Source organism: Mastacembelus armatus, chromosome 18, assembly GCF_900324485.2.
Source record: "Mastacembelus armatus chromosome 18, fMasArm1.2, whole genome shotgun sequence".
NCBI lineage: Eukaryota > Metazoa > Chordata > Actinopteri > Synbranchiformes > Mastacembelidae > Mastacembelus > Mastacembelus armatus.
The window spans coordinates 3,588,948-3,601,894 of NC_046650.1; the positions used below are offsets into that span (position 1 = coordinate 3,588,948).

Genomic DNA, 12,947 nt, shown 5'->3' on the forward strand with positions numbered 1-12,947 from the left:
TTGAAACATGGCATGGGCACTCTGCAGCAATCACTGAATTAGAGAAGGAGAGGCAGATGCTGCTCAAAGCACAAAGAAAGAGGAGAGGGAAAGATGGAAAAATTAGAGGGGTGTGATGGTGGTGGTAGAGCGGGTGTTGAGAAAAGAGAATCAAAATAAAAACAGACTGAAAGAAAAGTAGTGGGAGGCAATAGTCCTTGGTGAGATGAACCAATCCTGTGCATGTATGTTCTCCTCCTACTGCTCCATCTGCTATCGCATTTACAAATCCTGACTAAATCTCCTCCCTCTTCTGACTGAATCACACTGGTGCAGTCACTTCCAGTAACCTAATCCTATGAAGGGTTTATTTTATTATCCAAGTAATACTGATTCTGCTGGAGTATGTAGTTCTCCCTCTAGTGGCACATGTTTGATGCTACAGTCAAGAAAACAACTACTCAAATGGTCGCACCCTCCTTTACCCTTTACTTCTTTACTATCTGAGTCTGTCTGTCCTTTATTAGATCCATCGCTCTTTCCATCATCCCTTTTCTTTGTCCTACTCTTCACTCATTGTCTCTTGCTTGCTTCTTCCCCCCTCACCATGCTTCTTCTCTGCTTGCCCTTCCCTTGTTCTCAAATAATCATTCAACCGTGCTGCTTTCTGTCCTTTTTCTTACCCTCTTGCCAAAGTCCCTTTTGATTTCTTTCTCCCTAATTCCTTCCATGCGCCACTCCCTCCTTGCACTTTAATTACCTACTTCTTGTCTCCCAGTAAGCTCATTTTCCATTATTTCTTCTTCAGCCTTTACTCCTTTCTTCTTCCATCCATTATATCCTGTTTCACCCTTCTTTCTTCCACAATTTGTCCTTTTATTTGTCCATACCTGCTCACCTGCTTCCTTCCTTCTTTGGCCTTTCAACCAAAATTAGCTGCTGTTCTTTCCCTTCCTTCTTCCCTTATTTCTCTCAGTTTTTCCTTTCAGTTTTTATTTCATTTTATTTATTTTCACCCTATTTTATCGCTCCATCCTTCTTCTTAGCCTAGTAACACTGTGAATTTAGTACTAGGAGATTAAATGTTGTACATTATAACACTGCCATTACTACACAGACACACAGAGTCTGACTAAGCTTATAGTAGGGAAAGTAATAAATGATAAGAATGTGTGTACACTATGCAAATGTATGTTGATTCTTCTCTGGCAAAGAGGAGTGAGTGACAACATCCTCATCAACAAGCAAGAAATATCAGAGGAGTCAACAAACAGTGGTTTTGTGTATCCACTCAAAACAAACAGTTGGACAAGGGAAAGAAAACTGCAGAAGCAGTGAATATAACAGAGATGATTGTGTTTCATTTACGCAAAACCAGATGGAGAGTCACAGGCAAAAATAATACCATAACGTTCCGATGGAAAGGTTTTTTTTTGTGACATTTGCAGAGCACTGTCTCAAAATCTAAAATTCTTCTGTGTCCTGCATGTTTGTTTGCATCTGTTTGTGTTCTGATCCTTAGAGAAATAAGTCATTCTGAGTGAGCCAGTGAAAGTTTTCCCATCTCCCTCCTCCCCCCCCACAGCTGAAGCCCGCTCTGCATGAGAATGGGGGGATAGATTAAACAGCTGGGCCCTTCACTTCTCCCTCACCGGCATTATCACACTTGCACTGCTCCCAAGACATTTCCTTTGCTTGATATGAATGGCGGTGAAACAATGCTATCAGACCTGGTGCTCAAGGAAATCTGATATACAAGAGAGAGGAAAATAAACTAGTATATCAAACAGTCCACTGTGTTCAGGAATATAATTTTTCTTTAATAATTAACCTTGACTAATGGACACTAATGCCTACATTCACGTTACATGAAGAATAATACTCTCTTAAAGGTGCACTCCACTGATTTTACATCCACCCATCCATTATTCTCTATACTGCTTAGTCCAATTCAGGGTCATTGTGGGCTGGGGCCAATCCCAGGTGAAACTGGGTGAGAGGCAGTGTACACCCTGACCAGTCCATCACTGGTCTGACACTCACAATAACCAGTACAGCCAATACTTGGGCAAGTACATTTATTAGTCATGTGGAGAAATTCACATTTCATATATAGAACATTTGAGAACTGTATCTTTCTACGGCTTTGGTCATTCAGATAAAAGTTTTATATACTGTGTTAATGATCCACTACAGCAGTAATGCTTATCCTTATTCACAGGACATACTGCACGAACATATGGTCATAGGCTGTAAATATCTTATCTTAAATAAGATGTAAAATGTAAGCCAGGCCATGAACCACAATCCTGCAGACTGTCATCAGAGGGTGGTCCACATTTGTCCACACTAGTCATGTATGTTTGCCCAGCCAACATGCCTGCGGCTCTGGACCCCTGAGGCTCAGACCATCCACTCTGAATTTGGAAACCTGTCTCTCCTTCTCTTGCTGCTCATGTTTTGTGCCCGGAGCACTGGACTAACAGCTTTGATGGGACCTGTCCTGGCTAGGTATCACAGCTGCTGGGCTAGGGGCAGTGCAAGGGCATGCTGATGAGCACCTTGGGGAGACACAAAGTAAGGTGGAGGAAGGGCAAGAGACCTGTGTAGCATGCTGGGAATGTAGCTTCTGTTGTTTATGTTTGCGTCTGGACTGATAATCCAGCATATGAATCACACAATGTTCTGTCTCATTTCAGTGCATATGTGTGTCTGTGTGACTACGTGTGTGTGTGTGTGGATACTCACAAAGGAGCCAAATGCATATCATGTAGCTCTGCACACAGCCACATGCCCTTGTACAGGACACCCACATTGGATATCCATCCACAAAAATGGAGACAATTGGCCACTAGCCATCAAGCTCTCCCTCGCTCTCACAGAAACTTCTCTTTGTCAGCTAGCCTCATTCTGTTTTTCATTAGGTAACTTTAGATGGATTACTCCCATATCTACTGAGTGTCTTTGAGAACAGATGGGGAGAAGAAACGACTGTCCCATGTCCTGTAACCCTGTGCTACTAAAAATGTTTGCAAACATCTCCATCTTATCAAGTTGTTTTTGTCTGATAAGTCAGAAAACTCATTTTTTCTTAAAAAATGCCATTGTGGTAAAATAGATATTGCAAAGTGTTCATGATGATAGTAATTTTCTATAGTGTCAGTATCTTGACAACTGACAAAATAAGAATGACTGTTGCCCAAAAACTATTAAATACAATATGTGATTCTAGAAAACGACAGTTATACTTCTTTTAAGAAATCTACATTTTAAGTGCTCAAAATGCACAAGAAGATGCTATTTTTGCTCTGTATTTTTTTATCCATCAACTCCAAAGCTTATGTTTCTTCATGTGACACGTGGGGAAAAACGCATTTTACCTACCCACCACACTCCTTTGTTGAATGTAAATACATCGCCTACTGCTAGTGTCAGCAGGCATATGAAACAAATGATATCTCACTGTTTTTACTCCCTGCTCCTCTTATCTGCGTAGCAGTTATCAATCCAGCAGCCTGTTTTCATTTCTTCACCCCTTTCCTCTTGCTCTGACAGGTTCCTCACCACCTTTCATCTCGGTCACGGTGGATTTGTGTGAGGGTGGCTGCTGGAGTGAGCCAGAGAACCCCCTCCCAACTCGTGGAAATCAAACTTGTCACTTTTCTAATTACCCAAAGCAATCTTTTCCCTCTCCTACTCTGCACTGCTTAGCTGTGTCTTCCGCTTTCTCTCTTTCTTCATTACTTTCTTCCCTATTTCTCTGTTCACTCTCTCGCCATCATCCCACAGTCACAGGCCAATAATTGGAGATACCTTCCAACTGTGCAAGATCCAATCAGAAGGAGTAGCAGAGCACCAAAGGCCCAATAAGAGCCTGCAGAATGAGGGGGAACTGTCATCAGTGACAAGTGAGTTAACTGGCTCACTTCAATTAACTACTACTTACTTGTTTTATGCCGTGGTTTCCTCAATATAATGACAAGTAAAATAAAAATACAAACAATCCTTCATATCCGATTGGTGGCCTACGAGGACTAGCAGTTGCAGCAGCAGGCTCGAGGGTGTTATGAAACTGGGGTCTGACTTTACAAACTCTACTGTAGATGTTACCACTAATAACGTCAAGGATTAATGAACAACATGTGTAATTGGTGTATTTATTTGGCCAATAAAGATTTTAAAGAACCACAGAGCCACCTCGTGGTATCAGTGGTAGCACTGAAACAGTAATTCTTAATTTCACACAACAGATGGAGTATTCAAATCCGTCCTGTGTTCTAAAATAGTTTTGTGTAAAATGTAGGAGTAAAAAAAAAGAGTAATATGTAGTTAAATATCAATAGCAGACGTGCTTAATAAGTACTCAATACTAGGTAAAAGATAAAAATTCTCATTACTTGCAGGTTTCTCTTAAATTGACAATTACTGCCATTTTAGAAAAGTAGTCTACAGTATTTCAGGTTTCTAATGTTATATTGTAGCTAAATAAAAATTATATGTCTACTGCTACTACTACTACCACTACTACTACTACTACTACTACTACTACTACTACTCCTAATAATAATAATAGCAATAATCATAATAATAATAATAATGATGATGATGATGATGATGATGATGATGATGATGCAGGCTGTAATGATGATTCTGGTGAACACCACTATCTAACTGGTAAATGAACCAGTTTAGAGATGTGCTCCTATCAAACACTTTGCTAGTAAAGATGGACATGATGTCACACTAACAGTGCATCATCCCACACACTCATCTATCATCTTTTGCTCAGTGGATCATCAAAGTCACACAGGGCTGCTTGGATACTCCTGGCTTGAAGGCTTGAGTTAGGGAAGTGAAATCCAGTCCACACTCAGTTAAGGTCTATGTGCCTCCAGTGATTTGTCTGACCCTGTTGTCCTGTACAGAGTGCACCCATCTCCTGTCCTAATCCTGTTGCTCTCCCCAACTTTTAACATTTTAACTGGCACTGCTGAGTGCTTTCTTATTACTTTTCCTTGAGGGTAGCAGATCTCTGCGCTGTCTCCTCTTCCATGCCTCACACTGTCTCTTTTTCTACCATGCTTAGTCACACTTGGTTTTCTTTCTCGCTCAGCATGGGCGTCTCAAAGACAAAGATGGATATCTAGAAACAGTGGGGACATAAAGGCAGTGGTGAAGGGGGTAGGAGGCAGAAAAAGGAGCAGCTGAGAGCTTTGCTGACCCCTTTTCTTAGACCATTTATCTGAGGAGTCAGAACACCTTAACAGCTCAGTCAGAAGAGCTGGAGCTGACCTCGATGGCACAAAGAATCTCTATCTTCCTCTGTGAATCCATGTCTCACTTCTTCCCTTTTTCCTCCCTCTATTGCTCAGCCTTTGTATTGAACAGCTCCTGTAAATGCCTCAGAGAATGAAAACGGAATGACAATATCTTTTTCTTTGTGCTTTTGCCTATCTTTCCTCTTTTGTTTGCTGTCCTTGATTTATGATCTGTATTCAGCAGTGTGTTGGTCTTCTCAAATTGAACACACTCGTCTCTGAGTGCATTTCAAGTAGCAAGTAATTTGGTGTTGTTATGAAATTATTCCTGGCTCATGTAAATGTTACATTGTTTGTGTATGTGCCTGCATGTGCTGTATCATAGTGTACAGGCTATATGTAATCTCCCCAGCAGTGGTGCAAACCAATTTGTGAAGCACCTATTATTCAGTAACGTACAAGGTCTCATCCATCACAGCAGTGACTGCAGCTAGTTTCCAGCGTGCATACTGGATCTCACAAAGCCAAGCTCTCTTTTCTCTCTCTGCCCCTGTCTTCATTCTTCTTCTCCTTCACTGCATCATTTTTCACCAATGTATTCCCAGCACTTTGCTGTAGAATGCTATTGCTTTTCCTCCACTTGATATCCCCTGCCATCAACCCCTCCATCCATGCATTACCACCTCCCCACCGCCACTTCCTCTATCTAATTCTGCTCAGCTGCAGCCCAGTCAGAAACTAAAGCAAAGTGACAGCTTTATAGTAGATGTACTGCCTGTAAATACTGGCAAGTGGGAAACAAACAGTAAGTGTGGAAGAAAGACGGCACACTGTGCACTCTCATTGGTCATAATGACACAGTTATGAGGCAAAATATGGTAACCACTGCCAATACACTGCAATGGGGAGAATATAACTACAGTTGTAAAATACATAATGATTATCCAAAGCTCACGGGGCACCACAATGAAGTCCAAATGCCAAGTGTGGTATAAACCCACAGGAAGCTGATGGATTTTTCCAGAAGCCCATTCTTACTGTAATGTCATAATTTACTCTTGTGAATTGCTATAATCACAGAAAGAGTTAATGTGAGTTAATTTGCAAAGAGAGAAGATGATGAGATGGAGGAGAAGAGTCAGATGTTTGTGCAACACCTCCATTAGGTAGACAGGTGCACAAATTCTTTCAAACGCAGAAAAATATTGTACAGAGAAGAGTTAAATTTGAAAACAAAGATGATGATGAAAAATGTTTGCTGTCCCTTTTTTGGCTACTAGAACTATATGCTGATGAGCTAAAACTAATATCTGATGATACAAACTGTGACGAAATGTATAGTTTTCTTCATTGATAAGGCGAGATGGGACTACACTGTTATTTGCCAGATATCAGACATTGAAAATAGGCTATATGGTCAGTCACTAAATTTAAGCAGTGCATTTGTGTCATTGGATTGATAAGGGATACATGCAGATGGAATCTCAGGAAGATGACAGTACCATTAATGCAGAGCTGCAAGCACAGGCGAGTTACCTGAGTTGAGTTACCTGGCTGCTACACCTGCAGGATTCAGTAGGAAAAAAAACTGAATTGATGAAATTCCCGAATTAAAGTAGACAAAATCTATAACGGATGAAAATGTGATGTGCCTAATAAGTGTTTTCGCCCGAAGACTAAGACTAACTCTAAAATAACTGTCAAAATAAACACTGGTACAACGTTATGGGCATAGACACATGAACAGAAATCGCACAACTCACATACATCAAGTGTAACCCTTAACCTTTCACTAACCTTACATCAAGTTCTCACCATAAAACTCATAAAACACCATGAAATAATTTACAGCATCAGGGCCCCCTTAGGAAGGCTAAATTAAGCAGCTTTTGGTTCCCATATTGTGAGTAATACCAGGTGCACACAAAGACAACTCCCTTTACTAGAAACATTTTCTCCCTTGTAGTTCCTTCTTTCTCCTACTTTTTGACTTTGATTCTTCTGGAGGCAGCTGACTCCTTACAAAAGGGGAGTTAATGCTGTAGCAGGCATCTCCTCAGTAAACCTGACCTCCTGTCTGAGCACTATGATCAGTCATTGTCTTCACTGCATGATTAGCAAGAAAAGGGGTGGGAAATGCTGGCAACCACAGAAAAATGTATACAGATGTAATATGGGTCTTATATATTTAGTCAAATCGGGTCCAGAGTACGTACTGTACCTTTGAAAGAAAATATACCACAATCTTCCTCTAACAAATGAAAGGTTGAATTCAAGTACAAAGTCTAGGTAACAGACCTTATTCAGGCAGTTTAGTGACTTAATGACTCTTTCTCCTTCTGCAATTGCTACAGTAGGTTTTAGCATTTAATATTATCCCATAAATATCAACTGTAGTCACTGTACGGCAAAGGTTACCAAGTACAGCAAACCAGGTGTACTTAACTTTTGCTGACTACTGATTAATGTTGACAATAAAGGCCAATTACAAGTTAATGGTAAATGATAAAATTTAGTGTAACAGCAGCAGAGATAAAGGTTATAAATTTACAGGTTAACTCTGTAACATCAGCTACATGGCAAAATACCTATATAGAGTTTGCTTACATTATTGTAAGTTAGCTAACACTGTATCCCACTGGTCACATCAGATCAAATATGGCTATGGCACAATGTATTAAAAGAGCTTATTAAAACCAGCAATGTTATGTTTTATCCCATATGAATTTAACTTTTCGTTTGTAAATGGAAGAATGTGTGAGGCCACACTTACCGGTCTTTTTATTTAAAAATAATACACAGCCTTCGGTCAATGAGAATTGTGATATTAACAATTAGCCACATCAGGTCTGCCACCTTTCACACATCAGGTGAGTGGTAAATAAAGGGAATTGGGTGTGAAATGGTACAATTATAGTCTGTATGGCACTGCTGCTAACACCTGCCTGTTTATTTGAGGCCAGGTTCAGGTGCTCAGTGTGACACAGGGATGTTTTTACTGAGCTAGTCTGCCATTTTGGGAATGTGGCAGGTGGGGTGGGCCAGTAACTGTTGTTATAGACCCCAACAGGGACGCCTGACGTACTGAATTAGCCGGCCCTGTGCTCCTCTGACACTTTTTGTCTGCTCTCTGTCCATCAAATCACATGTGCACAAACAGAGACACACACAAAAAAGCATGACACACACGCCATGCACTATGTCATGCGAGCAAGTAGATGTGTGTCACACACACACACACATACATAAAAACCATACCCACACACACTCTCCCTGAGGACTACAAACATCACTTCGTGGGACATCAGGAGACGTGTTGCTTAGCTGTTGAATGTGCCTGACCCGTGACGACCATGTTTGCTGTCAACATCCTGTCTCTCCAAATCATCACCTCTCTATGGCCTTCTGTTTATAAACCTGCTGCTGGCAAGCCCAGGTCTCAATGGAGGTTTCACACCGTAAGCAATGTAAACACTTCTGAATCTAACAAATGTTTTGGACTGAGGCCCTAATTAATGTGTGCAGAAATGTGTTTGTGTGTGTCAACAGGACAGACAAAGACAGCCTGTCACTGTTTTTGCAGAAGATGACAGGTTTACATTCTCGGTTTTGTCCCTACACTCCTTGTCTTGGAAGCTTTTACATTTCTTAGGCCAGGGTCTGTGGAAAGAGAGATGCTACATGGAATTCTATCCCAACAAGACTGCCTGATCACAGCAGTCCCACCAGACAGGAGATTTTACACGAAATTGCACCTCTTGTTTTTGTAGCTCCTAAAAGAATGCTTCACTGGAGGTATTCATAACAGTTTCTACCTATTGTCTTCTAAATCTAGCAACATAGACATTTTAGGATGTTTTAGTGTTCTACTGAGAGAACATGACAATGATACTGCATAATATAACCGTCAATTAAATGAAATTAGCTTGAATATGCTGCAACTAGAATAGAGGAAAATAAGAAAATAAGAACAATCCCAGGTTTCTTTTCAGCACTGTAGCCAGGCTGACAAAAAGTCACAGCTCCGTTGAGCCCAGTGTTCCCTTAGCTCTCAGCAGTGATGAATTTATGAGTTTCTTTACAAATAAAATCACAACTATTAGAGATAAAATTCAGCAGATGCTTCCTATACCTGCAATAAATGAATCTTTTACTACAGTAGCTCTTGAATCATCTGTAGGACCTCAGTTATGTTTAGACTGCTTCTCTCCTATAGATCTCTCTGAATTTACATCAGTAGTTGCTTCATCGAAATCATCAACGTGTCTCTTGGACCCCATCCCGACTAGACTGCTTAAAGGCACCCTGCCATTAATGAACTCATCTTTATTGGACTTGGTAAATTTATCTCTAGTATCAGGCTACGTACCACAGGCCTTTAAGACTGCAGTAATCAAACCTTTACTCAAAAAGCCTAGTCTTGATCCAGGTGTCTTGGCTAATTATAGACCAATATCCAACCTGCCATTTATTTCTAAAATCCTAGAAAAAGCTGTTGCTAAGCAGCTATCAGACCACTTACACAGGAATGAAGTATTTGAAGATTTCCAATCAGGATTTAGAGCACATCATAGTACAGAAACAGCACTGTTGAAAGTTACCAACGATCTTCTCTTAGCCTCAGATAATGGACTTGTTTCGATACTTGTCCTCCTAGACCTTAGTGCAGCATTCGACACCATTGACCACAACATCTTATTACAGAGACTGGAGCATGTGATTGGTATCAGAGGAACAGCGTTAAAGTGGTTCCAATCCTATTTATCGGACAGATTCCAGTTTGTTCATGTCCATGATGAACCTTCCACACGAACAAAAGTTAGTTATGGAGTTCCACAAGGTTCTGTGCTAGGACCGATTCTGTTCACCCTGTACATGCTTCCTTTAGGATATATCATTAGGAAGCACTCTATTAATTACCACTGCTATGCGGATGACACTCAGTTATATCTATCTATTAAACCTGTTAACACAAACCAGTTAACCAGACTTCAAGCCTGTCTAACTGACATAAAGGCTTGGATGACCAGTAACTTTTTACTTTTAAACTCGGAGAAAACAGAAGTCATTATATTTGGGCCTAAAAATCTCAGAAATAACTTTTCTAAAATTATAGCTACTCTAGATGGCATAGCCCTGGCCTCCAGCACTACTGTAAAAACCTTGGAGTTATTTTTGACCAGGACATGTCCTTTAACTCACACATAAAACAAATTTCTAGAACTGCATTCTTTCACCTGCGCAACATTTCCAAAATTAGGAACATCCTGTCTCAAAATGATGCAGAAAAACTAGTCCATGCATTTGTTTCCTCAAGGCTAGATTACTGTAACTCATTACTATCTGGATGTCCTAATATCTTAATAAAAAGCCTCCAATTAATCCAGAATGCCGCAGCCAGAGTCCTGACAGGAACTAGCAAGAGAGATCATATTTCTCCTATATTGGCTTCTCTTCATTGGCTCCCTGTAAAATATAGAATAGAATTTAAAATCCTTCTTCTCACATACAAATCCCTTCATAATCAAGCTCCTTCATACCTTAAAGACCTCATAGTACCATATTATCCCAATAGACCACTTCGCTCTCAGAGTGCAGGCCTACTTGTGGTTCCCAGAGTTCTCAAAAGCAGAATGGGAGGCAGAGCCTTTAGCTATCAAGCTCCTCTCCTGTGGAACCAGCTCTCAGACTGGGTTCAGGAGGCAGACACTCTCTGTACTTTTAAGGCTAGACTTAAAACCTTCCTCTTTGACAAAGCATATAGTTAGGGCTGGCTTCAGGCAACCCTGAACCATCCCTTAGTTAGTTATGCTGCTATAGGCCTAGACTGCCCGAGGACCATCGGTGCACTGAGCTCCCCTACCCTAACCCCCCCCCCCCCCCCCCCCCCTTCTCTCCCACCTCATGTATATTCCACCATTGAATGTTACTAACCTTGTGCTCTCTCTCTACCCTAGTTTGTCATCTCTCCCTCCCTCTCTCTCTCTCTCTCTCTCTCTGTACCTTCTGCAGGTGTCCCTGGTCCTGGAGCTGTATATCGCTGATGTGCAGTTACTGGCCCCACCAACTTGCAGTGCCTATTTGTTGTTTATTGTTGCTGTTCTTTTCTCTCTGCTCTATCCACTCACCCCAACCGGTCGAGGCAGATGGCCGCCCAAACTGAGCCCGGTTCTGCTGGAGGTTTTTTTTTCTTCCGTTAAAGGGAGTTTTTTCCTCTCCACTGTCGCCAAGTGCTTGCTCATAAGGGAATTGTTGGGTTTTTAGTTTTAGTTTTTGTAAAGTGCCTTGAGATGATTTGTATTGTTATTTGGCGCTATACAAATAAATTGAATTGAATTGAATTGAATAGAATATTTTAGCCCATGCAGAGAATCAAAAGAAGTCAAAATCTCCAATCTGGGTCACAGGAATTTGTTACAAGCACACCCTCCCCTTTTCTTCCTCCTTTATATAAAACATAACCTCACTTCTCTTTACACACCTACTGTTGGCCCCCACCACTCACTCACTCTCTGTCATAAGTATCACTTCACCCTATTATGAATTGAATCACAGCTATTCTACCAATCAATTAGGTACAACCCTCCTACATCTACTTCATTCCCTTAAACTGTATAACCTCCTAAAATTTCCAGTCCCCACCAGGCAAACAAAAAACTCATCAAGCAAACAAACAAACAATAACAAAATAAGTCTTCAGTTCTTGATCAGCAGAGGAAAGAAAGTTTTGACAAAGACAACAGTCACATCAAGGAGGAGGGAAGGGAAAAGGAATAAAAAGAATAGAATATGGGCCGCACATTAATGTTTCTTGATGAAAGAAAACCCGTGGATGATGACTATGTTAACAGGCTGCTCTGCTGTTATTTTCTAAGTGGTTAGCACTATTGTTAGCTGAAGACTCCTCTTTGGAGCATGTGCTGTAGTGAAAAGGGCTGCATTTCCATCATAATAATAACTGGAAAGAGTGAACTGTCACGGGGCGCTTCCTCTTCTGGCTGTGATGCATGCCCCTCAGTCCGGCCTCGCTGTGCTGATGGATGAGCGAGAGAATACGCTTCTCTGAATGCCAAAACAAAGCCTCAAAATATGGGATCACTGCTGTGACAGAGAATGTCACAGTCCCATTGCTCTATATGTCAGCTAGAGTAAATATCACGGCCACATTAGCTGCACTCTCCCTGCTGTTTGAAACAATGGCAATACATAGACAGTGCTTTTAAACAATGGATATGGAGAGCATTGACTTCATTTATAAGTCGGACAGCAACACTGGGCAAAACATGAATGCACCCAAACTTCAATGCTTTAAAAAATTCGTATTTTAGTATTCAGTTTTCCATGAGATCACTAATACTAAACAGTGGCAGGCAGTAGAGACTGCCTGGGCTTGGTGCTCGCCAAATGCAAACTCCTGATGGCAACACAAAATGTCTTCCTTTGAACAACCATGAACAACCATGAACTAAGAGGAAACACAGTGGAGAGAGGAATTAAGCTTTTTTTTTTTAAGCGAGCTTTTGCATGACCAAAAATAGCCCCATAATTCAGGAATAGAATACCAAGATTATGGTTAAACAAGCAGTGGAATTAGCATACTCCCAGAAGAGACTCACTGGGTGTTTGCCCTTGTTTAAAGGCTGCATGTGTAAAGATGCTGCACCTGTGTTTGCCTTGGAGCTGAAGCATGAATTCAAAACACCTGCACAT

At 41.0% G+C, this 12,947-nt stretch overlaps 1 protein-coding gene across 1 annotated transcript in view; it reads right to left on the minus strand.

The window, feature by feature from the left end:
* Positions 1-12,947, minus strand: part of nrxn2b (neurexin 2b) — a 368,462-nt gene that overhangs the window by 29,102 nt on the left and 326,413 nt on the right. The window lies entirely within an intron of this gene.